This window comes from Amphiprion ocellaris, unplaced genomic scaffold, assembly GCF_022539595.1.
Source record: "Amphiprion ocellaris isolate individual 3 ecotype Okinawa unplaced genomic scaffold, ASM2253959v1 Aocel_unscaffolded174, whole genome shotgun sequence".
Lineage (NCBI taxonomy): Eukaryota > Metazoa > Chordata > Actinopteri > Pomacentridae > Amphiprion > Amphiprion ocellaris.
Genome location: NW_026559338.1, coordinates 5360 through 16252, shown reverse-complemented (window position 1 = coordinate 16252; position 10893 = coordinate 5360). Strand labels below are relative to the sequence as shown.

The window sequence follows — 10893 nt, the reverse complement described above, 5'->3', positions numbered from 1 at the left end:
CTGGTTTTCACAGGACGATTTCATCTGAAAACAGACTCCATCTACAGGGCCTGTTACATTATGCTAAGTTTTTAGGCTTTTAGGGTATTTTTTTTGGCAAATTTAAATAATAAAATGATGTGAAACGCATTCACCTGGACTTGATTTGGTTGTATTAAACTGCACACATTATGTATTATTTGCCGATTTAGTCTGGCAGCTATGTACATTTTTAAACTCGGCTTGTTTGTTTCATACAGCTGAACAGAAAGAAAGAAAGAAAAAGAGACAAATGTACTTGTGCTATAATTCCCCTAGAGGGCAGCAGAGGCTAAATTTGAAACTGCATGACTTGAGCCACATTACCATGGAAACACATTGTTCCCACAATGAATAACTGATTGAGCAGCAAGAGTGCAGCAGAGACCAGCACAGTACATTCATGTCTTTAGGCTACAGCGGTGCATTCCTAAAGAACACTGTGGCCTCCGTCCATGCAGCTCCTCTGGTGTTAATCTGAAAGGAACCTCTTAGATTTGTGCTTCACATTGGACTGCTGTCATCTCAGGAGATGCTGGATACGTGGCTCAAAGCCTTATTAACCTCTCGGTGTGTGGGAGCATCACGGTGCTCGCCGCATACTCTCGCTGCATGAATCCGTGTGGAAGAGGAAGGTCAGAGTGCACAAACCCACACAGTTTGCTTGGAGGAAACACCTACATGCTGCTAATCACCTGGCTGGGGAGCTTCCACTGGACAGTTATCTGGACACCACATGCTTATTTTGGCTCTGAAAACTATGCAAGGTCAGAAAAACTTTTCCCAGAGCCATGAACTCGCCAACATCCAGTAACTTCGGGATGAATGGGAATGCAACGATCATTTTTAAAATGAATCAATTAACTGTACAGCCTCTGAAATGTCAGCAATTCTCATTATTTCCGAAATCCTAAGTTCTTGTTTGGTTTCTCAAATTAAATTATTTTGACATAATACAAAGAAAACTTGACTTTAAAACACCTACATTTAAAAGATGGGAAATAGTTTGTTGTAGTAAAATTAATTGCAGAACTTGTTTTTCTTATTTGTGCTATTTTTTTTTAAATACTGCAAAATACAAAAACAATTAATCAATTAATGGAGTAACAGCAAATTCATTTTCTGTCCTCCACTTATCTGCTCTAATCAGTGCTGCGCCTCACTGTTATTGTTGCAGATAAACCTTAATTGAGTCCTCGCTGGAAAAATTCACAGAAGCTCAAAACACCAGCAAAAGGGGGAAAAGGATATACAAAAATAGAATAAAGATAATAACGACTGCATACACTGTGTACAAGTTCCACATATACAGATATAACCACTGTTCCCTCTAAGCTGCGCGCGTGCGCAATTGCGCACTGCTGACACGGTCTCCGCGCACAGAAAATCTGCGCTGCGCACAAAAAAAAAAAAAATCCAACCTAAATTGTAAATAAAATAAACACGTAACAATTCATTCTGTGCTATTTTTCAGTGTGAGTCAGTGAGTGACCGGTGACTGGCTGCTGCAGCCAATGATGCGATTCACATACGTATTTACCATAGACTGTATATAATGGTATTTACGCAGCTAATCTACGTCAGGCGTCCTTATGTGTAGCCACCGTTGTTCTCATAAGCCGCGATTCCACAAGCACCTACTCGGCGCGGTGCGGCTCGGCTCGTCTTTGTTTGCGAGCGTTTCCATATGTATTAGTGCATGGTATCAGGCACGATTTTCCGTTCCTTCTCGGCTGAGGTTCCAAGCGATGAAGTGAGCCGAGATGTGACGTCTGCATAGTGCAGGCCACTGATTGGACAGAAGTGCAGGCCACTGATTGGACAGGAAGTGACGACACACGAGAGCGACTCCAGCACGAAAACAAAACCCCGCATTAAAAAACAACTGTACACAGCGACGGTGTGCATTGCTCTTCACGGAACTCTCTGTTCTTCATAATTTTAATATGACAGCCAGACCTGTACCGTGGGTGAATGAAGAGGTCGAGACTTTGTCTTTGGTGGCGGACCAAAGAATACAGAGGGAGCTGGACGGAGAAAGTTTATCAGGAGGTCTCTGAGCGGATGGCCGCTCACATATACAGTAGACTGTATATAAAGAGGACAGAAGCAGTGTAGGGAGAAGCTGAAAAAGCTCAAAAATGACTATTGGTCCACCAAGGACCACAACGGCCGGCGTGGGTCAACCAGGAGGTGTTGAAAGAGATTTAATGGAAGCTATTGACTGGCACCGCACCAGCCAGCAACAGGAGGGAGACTCAGCTGCTGCATTGTTGGAGACGTTCGAGGACGGTGAGTGTTTTGTGACTTCAGGAAACTTTTACATCATTTATCCCATTGGTGGCAAGCTCCCTTTAAGCAAACAAGTGTATTTAGAAAGTAATGTTGTTGTCTCCTGTAGCAGACAATAAGCTAGCTAGTTAGCCATCGGCGCTAGCTAATTAGCCATCGGCGCTATCTAGTTAGCCATCAGCGCTAGCTCCGTGCTCCGCTTGTACTTCGTGCTGCTGTTTCTAACGTTTAGCTCTCAGAAGCTAATACATCAGTCAGCATGACGAACTAAGCTAGTTGTCTTAAAGGTTTATTTTTTTTCACAAGTTACAATGTCGTATTTTTCGTGTTCTGGCTCCATAAGAGCCACTTATATTTTTTTGTGTGTGTATTAAATTTGTTCATAGAGACTATTTGTTTTGTTGTGATGGTTTGGCACTGTCCGTTTTATTTTGGTGGGACACCGGAAGTGATGCTGCCGACCAATTCCTGTCTAACGGCAACAGACAACAGTCAACGTCGAAGATTCTCTTGTACCTGCCAACCTGTGTTTTAAGCCAGCACAGCCTGTAAGTTGCTGAAATGATATATTTTGCAAATGTAAGCATAGTACTAACTGCTACGATTTGTTTAAGATGTTTCATGCCAGTAATTTATACAAAATGATGTGTTTTATGAGACGTTAGCATCGACGCTAGTTAGCCGTTCGCTAGCGCTAGCCCGTTAGCCTGTTTTAGATGTGCTCTGCTGTGTATAGTAGTAGTGATTCATTCTTTACATATCAGCTTATACACAATATTCTGTTTCTTGTTTACAGTTTTACCATTCATTCACTCATTCATCAAAAGTTCATGCCATACATCCTGCAAATAAATAGGCAACAAAAGGAACAACGGTGTGATTTTTGAGGTGATGGTTATCTGCCTGCCTAGCTTAGTGCGAGGGCAGGACATTTCGTGTACTTAGGGTGAATTTTTATTTCTGTTCAAGAATCCCTTTCGATGTGCGAAGCCTACTCCACCTCCGTCATGGAGCCCCCAGCTCCCCTGCCTCCTCTCCAGCACCAACTCGGACACCGACCCTGTCAACATCAACCTCCAGCACGTAACAGCAACGTCTTATCACTGGTAAGACACGGTAAACAGAGACCATGGTTGATTTTCGCATTATAATTATTACTACAGATGTAAATGCCTGCAAGCATGATCAGAACAGCGAGACCAACAACCAAGAATTCAGGCAGGTGTAAATGTAAACTGTGCAGCAGCCAGCTCAGGAACGCCTGATGAAAGCTACATGTAGTTATAGTGACACATAAACAGAACACATGCAGCTGCATTTTTTTCCATTGACTTAACAAGTCAGTCACTATAATTAATTTACTTTCTCGTGCAATGTAGTATTGCAACCATTCTTCTTACAGTCACTAGGTAACTGTGAAACTGAATGAAAATATACATAGAAATAAGAAAACACAGCTGTTCTTAGCAACTCCAAAATGTGCACCAGATGAAATGAAGTTCACACCATGTTGTTTTTAGTTGTGGTGGAGGAGGTACTGTTTGTGCTTCAGTTAAAGTAAAGAGTGCCAAAAATTTATTAAAGTAAAACTATCAAAGACATGACAGGCATGGCAATTTTCCGCCGTTCCGCGGAAATCCGCCGTTTTAATTTTCAAATTGATCATTTCTGTGAATCGTCCACATCCGTTGAGAAAATTGCAGGGGGGGTGAGGTATGTTTTTGTTACTCTTGCTCCTGGTTTTTGAGAAGCGCTCGGCGTTTCTCCCGCAGCGTAACAGACGAACAGAACCAGTCTAGCTCCTGCTGCATTGTAAAAGGCCTTGCGATTGGTCGAAATTGGTTAGCTGCCAACGATTGGACCAATCAAATTGCTCGATGCATTCTTTTGTTACAATTCATGGCGGCATGTTCGTGTTGGAATTTTGAGCTATTGGGATCGTTTTCGGTGGAATCATGAGGTTTTTATCGAAAGATCAAGAGTCATCGGTGCTAGAAATAGATCAAAGTGTCAAAAACAAGTTCCGATGGAATTGGCTTGAGAGAAAAGTCAGAGTCATTTAACAAAACACTGGGTATTTGACTCATGACTCAGGGCAAAATGAATCACTGATAGTGTTTAAAGAGTGTTCTGGAAATGTAAAAAAAAACTGACACAGCTGACTCCATAGAGCAGGGGTCACTAACTGGCGGTCCGGATCCGGACCCAGGCGCCGTCTTATACGGACCGGACCTGTAATCAGTAAATTGTAACGGGATTTTAAATTTGACCGGTCGCTTCTGTTTTAGCGGCACAGCTTTCCCAGTGTTTACGGCATTAGTTATCAGCTCGGGGAACACACAGACCAATTACGTACGAGTTCAGCCATCTCACATGACGCTACTCAGCCAATGAAGTCTCTGCATTGCAGCTGCTAAACATCACAGCTCTGCGTTCAGAGAACAGTTGAGAGGTGAGGGACAGACAAAAAAGGAAAATGAATAAAGCGACACCGAGAGGGAAATAGCCCTGCACATACTGACCATGTTTGGCTCAACATACAGCTGGAGGCACCTTTCTCAACTATGAACATAATCAAAAATGAATATCGTTCCAGACTGACCAATGAGCTCCAAATGTGTTTGAGAATGGCCCTGACACCATTCAGACCACAATACACAATTCAAAAAATACTGGCAGGGCAAACTGCAGCTCAGTTCTCCCATTAAGCAGCAGGGATATAAGGGGATTAACAAGACAGGGAAAAAAATGTAAAAGTGTACAATTGTTTACATTTTTTGAGATTTAGGTATTGTTAAAGATGTATACAAGCTGGTTTGGGTTGTTTAGTCATTATTTTTTCAAGTTCTGCACTTAATTTTAAGATGTACAGTTATATCAAAAGTCATTTGTTAGTAAATGTCAAAATGTTTTTGAACCGTACTGAATTTATTTGATTTGATGGTCAGTTATTGATTACATGCACAGGCTAATAAAACTTTTAGGTTACATCAACATATATCTCACTAATTGAAGTCAGACTTTATGATGTTTCGGACCTTTGCTTTAATACATTTTCTCTGACTGGACCACTTTGAATTTTAGTTGAATACCCCTACCATAGAGGAAACTGTGACATTAGAAGTGACTTTGCGACCAGTGTAGAACTCCAGTGTAAATAGTGTTAAAAGACCTATAGAACTGTAAAAATTGTAGGACTAAATGCAGTGAGACATTGAAGAAAAAGTAAGTTAACTTTTCATTAAATTAACTTATTCATTACAATCTAGTCTTCTGTAATTCTATGCATGTTTTTCATTCTAAATCACCTCTATTTTACTGAAAACCTCTCGGCTTCAGGGGGGCTGCGCCCCCCTGGACCCCCCCGAAGATTGTATACCGAGCATTTTCAGCTGAAATCAAAATTTGCTGTTGCCATGCCTGCATGATCATGATTGAAAATCAATGGACGGGTGGCTAAACACATCACATCATAGCTGTGGAGTCCTTCAAGCTCCTGGGGACTACAATCTTTCAGGACCTGCCAGTGAGAGACGAACATCCACTCCATCCTGAAAAAGGCTCATCAGAGGACATATTTCCTATGACAACTGAGGAGACATGGCCTGCTGCAGGAGCTGTTGATCCAGTTCTACACTGCAGTCATCCAATCTGTCCTGTGCACCTCTGGATCAGCCACACAGCAGGACAGAAACAGACTACAGCCCATAGTATGGACTGCAGAAAACATCATCAGAGACCCCACTCACCCTGGACATTAACTGTCTCCCCCTCCCCTCTGGCAGGCACTACAGATCCCTGTACACAGAAACCACCAGACACAAGAAGAGTTTCTTCCCCACTGCCATCACTGTAATAAACAGCTGAGCCATTCCTACACACCTGTACAATAGTCACTATTCCAATGGACATGTACAGTATTTTTTTTTCACCATGAACAGCATTCTCTGGTTTTTGCACTACTGTGTTTATAGCAATTATTGTTTTGCTGTTTATTCCAGTCTAGCTGTAAATTTCTGTATATATTGTTTTATTTAATTTTGCTACTATTTCTTTTTCCTCCCTGTTCCTCTTTCTATAGTTTATTTTTTATTATTCTCTTCCATGTTCCTAGTGTGACACCAATAGCCGAAACCAAATTCCGTGTATGTTGTGTACTTACTAAAGCTGATTCTGATCACTTTTCTGTCTTTGGTCTAGGCAAGAGGAAAAGGGGCCACAGAAAATTGGACCTTCCTAGCGTACTTGTGGAGATGCAGGCTGAGGAGGAGTGGAGTCATGCCCAGCATGATGAGAACATCTGGTTGTTCCTCAGCGAGGCAAGAGAGAATGAAGCGGCCTTGCAGCGGGAGGAGATGGTCCAGAATGCTGCCTTCAACCAGTCATTCCTGGGTGTACTGGGGCAGCTGGGACAGCTGGGTAGGCAGTGCTGGGGCTGCTGGTGCAGGCAGTGGGCAGCCAGAGTCCACCTCCCAGAGACTTGAGATTTAGTTGTATATAGTTTTACTTTTAGCCCTCCACTGTCGGAGAGGCCCACCACAGTTTGTACTTTACACATTGTAAATAGTTTTGATTTTGCTGCTGACTAATAAACTATTTTGTGACTTATGTGATTGCATCATAACTTTTCATTTTGTCTGTTAAGACACTGGTAGGAAAAGAGTCAACAGTCTGAACCAAACAATTCTGTATTCCCTAATAATGTATTTGTGTTTAATGGGATTTAACATGTTTTAACACAAACTCCTTTATGGTTCATAATTCCGTTGACTGAATTACACCAAAGCAATACTGATTTATCAAACTGGAATATTCTTAAAACGGCTGTTTTAATGTTTTGGTGTTTAATTTGTCATGTAATCTTGCTAACCTTCACAAATAAAACAATAGCATAGACACATCTGCAAAAGGTACAAAAGTTTATTGTCAGAATTGCATTCAAGAAAACAATAGCGGTCCGGGGACAGAAAAACAGAAGTATAGCGAGAAGAATAACTTTTAACTTTTACATGACACGTAGTGCATCAGTGCATCCTGTACATCTCTGTCCTCCTCCTCTACACCTTGTGCCACTGCAGGATCATGTGCTGCTGCTTCAGGTAAATCCCATGAAGTCTCATAAGAGAGCATCTGAAACACATACACAGCATACATATTTTAATACCTAATAGCGATAAACTGCAGCCATTACAGGGTCGTTCACAGGACTGATACACGATAGCTAGCGAACTAGCATTAGCTTACCCTCATATGTCGTCTCGTTCATATCCTCTTGTCTTCAGCTTGATACTGCTGTATTGCCTCCTAAACTCTCCTGTGTGTCTCCTGAGTGTTCCGACTCGCCGCTCTCAGCTTTCTATGACTCTTCTTTTACTTTGAATCTGACAGAAAGCCACAGACTGAGCAGCAGGTGAACCATCGCCTCCGTTATGTTGCGTTTGTGTCGCTCATAAATGACGTTAAGGGACTTTCGGCTCGCTGTGCTATGACGACTCCACCCACGATGAGGCTATACGGAAAAACAACTAAACTGAGACGAGCCGAGTCAAATACAATAGTGGTGAGCCGTACCGCGCCGAGTAGATGCTTGTGGAATTGCGGCTATAGATATGAATGAGTAGATAGGCCACGCCCCTTTGAGCTGCGTGCTACAGCGAGGCTAAGCTAGTGGGGGCAAAGTTTCAGTGCATTCCGTTGATGTAAACGGCGTGAAAACGGAAACAAGTATGCCGCTCACTGTGCTGCATACAATTACACACTACGTCGTACGATTGAGACAAGGAAACTTGGAATGACTTTTCATAGGTAAGAATAGTTTTTGGCTCTTTTTTCATTATGAAATCTTTTTGAGAGCTTCCAGTCTATGAGAGCTAACTAGTTAGCCACTAGCAAAACACTAAGGCGAGCTAGCAGCTTGACAACCAAATACCAGACGATTAATAGTATCTGTAGTATAGTTGTACAAGCAGTAGTACTAATACTACAAGTACAAGCAGCAGTAGTAGTATAAACAGCTGTTAGAGTCGTAGAAGTAGTATCAGCATTTGTAATAGTACAGTAGTTATAAAGCCTAACTCATGTATATCCAGATTACCATCTATGTTCTTCCTCCAAACCCATTTTATGATTGGGATTACAGGCAATTCTTTAGGACTGCTCTCAAATAATTGAAATGTTACTAAACAAGGTTATACTTATCAAATTAAATAGCTCTGGTCTCCAGTATATTGGCTAATTCGGTTCTTTGTACTTAATTTATTAGCATGATTTCTTTTTAATATGTTGTGTACAGACTTAATTACTTGTCTGTCTACTTTTCTTACTCCATGTAGGTTTCCCAGAGACTATGGGTTGAGGAGGAATTGGAAGTTTGTCGGCTTAGACCTGGTGTCATTCCATCAGTGTTAAACTTCCCGACTCATCTTGGAAGAGTACGTGCCAGAAAGACCACGACCAAGCAGCCTTGAGATCTTAGGCAGCGTCTCCCTGAGGTGGGTGTCAACGGTGTTCACGGTCAGGTCTGTGGTAATCCTGTCAAAAAACAAAACAGAAAAACATCTAGATTATAAATCAACATGTAACCAAAACACTCTGTGTATAACGCCATAGTATAGGATGTAGTTCAGAAAATGTCAAAGTATAGTATGCTTCACTCAAGAATAACATAGTATGGCCTGTAGTTCATAGTACAGCATTTTGGCAAGAAAAAAAAACAAAACATAGATTATTATGTGGTTAAAAAAGCGCAAAATGATAGGATGTTGCCTAAAATTGTCATGTATGATATGTGGTTCAAAAAATGTCATAGTGCAGTATATTGTCAAAATACTATGTAATTCAAGAAAACAGAGTATAATATGTCATCTAAAAAATGCCATAGAATAATAATTTCATTGCACAAGTAAAAGTATAGTACATTTTAAAACTTCAAATTCTTATATGTTGCTAAAAAAAAAAACTAAAACAAAAAAAAGGTCAGTAATATGTCAATTAAAAAAATCCTATAATATAGTGTGTCGCCCAACAAACATCATAGTATAGCATGTCGCTCTAAAAACGTCACAGTATAGCCTTTAGTCCACAGCTGTCAGTAGGTGAGGAGCAACACAAAAACAGTCCAAACACTGGTTTCCAGAGGGATAGACGAGAATTTATTTGAAAGAGTAAGTTTACAACAACATAACATGTGAGGGGGTTAAAAACAAATGGGTGTTAGTAAAATAAAAATAAATAAACAGAACTAAAGTGAACTTCATGTTGACATTGATGGGCATTCCAACCAGGAACAAAGTAAAAGATAATCAATACGAAAAAAAAACCTCTTCCTGTTCACCTCTTAAAACCCAAAAACACACCACAGTAGCACCCTAAACTAAAACTACCAATGGGTTCCCTGTTTTCCTTTGTGAACAATTCAAAGGTCCCTCTCTATCTCCCCACATATCCACCAACCACTGGAACACATCTCCAAAGTTCTGCTGGGCCAGCTCAGCTTCCCCTCAGAAGAATTGCTGCCACCTGCCAGATGAAGGAGCCTTTTGAGAGGCAGCTGGCATCGTGATTGGACTGTACTTTGGTCTGTTCCAGTCCAGCTTCAGCTCCAGAGACGGCAGGCGGGACGAGTCAACGGAGGCCTGGTGGACGAAAACATGCAGCTGAGTACAATCCAGAAAACAACAGAGGAGGAGTGCAGCGGCCCAGGACCAGAACAACCAGAGTAGCATGGTATGTTTCTTAGAAAACATCATAGTATAGCCGTTGGTATGAAAAAACACCATCATATACATCGTAGATTGTACAAATAACAAGTCAAAGGAAAGAGACATCAACTGTAGAATTGTAGTAATTGTGGGCTGACTGATTTACTGATTATCAGTATTTTATTTTTTACTGATTTATGGTAATAAATACATTTAAAAATGGCGCTACTTTGGCTCTGAACCTTTATCTACCTGTGGTCGCTCTGTCTTCTGGAGTGATTTGATTGGTTATACATCACGAATAAAACTCCTTTAACTTAACATCTGTAAACAAAACAAAAACGTATCAACAAAGTTTTCTGTTAGTTTGTGTTCTTCTAAGTTTAACTCCAAGATTTTAAATACTTTCATTTACTGCAAATGAATATCTACTCCAAATGTCTCACTAATAATCATCAGCCTTAAAAAGCCTACAAAACACCCCTCTATACTCGACCACACTTAGTACAGTCCGGTTCCCCCTTCTATAAATCTGCTTGGAATCTTCCACTTCCTGTTTGTCAAAGTGGCCTTCTACCTGGACAGGTTTTGTTGGAGCTCATGCAACAAACATTTTGGGTAACTGCACTTTAATATGGATGGATGACACTGAATTAGAGTCTGTTTTATTGAGACTGAGTTAAGATGTGTAGCTCTGTCATTAAATAGTAAATTATTTCTCAGAATTCACAGAGAAAAGTCTGAAATGTTTGCTAGGTTAGCGTCCCACATGTTCTTTGGCTCAGCTAAAGCTAACTCTCTCCAACTTCTGGATCTCTTGAGCTGCTTGTTGTTAAAATATCTTGCTAGAGGTGCTGAAGCTCAGAAAGTCTGAGATGTTTGT

General features: G+C 41.0%; 1 long non-coding RNA gene across 1 annotated transcript; it reads right to left on the bottom strand.

The window, feature by feature from the left end:
• Positions 1–7212: 7212 nt before the first annotated feature.
• LOC129348417 (uncharacterized) lies at positions 7213–8309 on the bottom strand. Its single transcript, XR_008600954.1, has 2 exons — positions 7555–8309; positions 7213–7440 (listed from the first exon to the last, which is right to left on the bottom strand). It is a non-coding gene; the product is annotated as an uncharacterized LOC129348417 (long non-coding RNA).
• Between the last annotated feature and the right edge of the window lie 2584 nt (positions 8310–10893).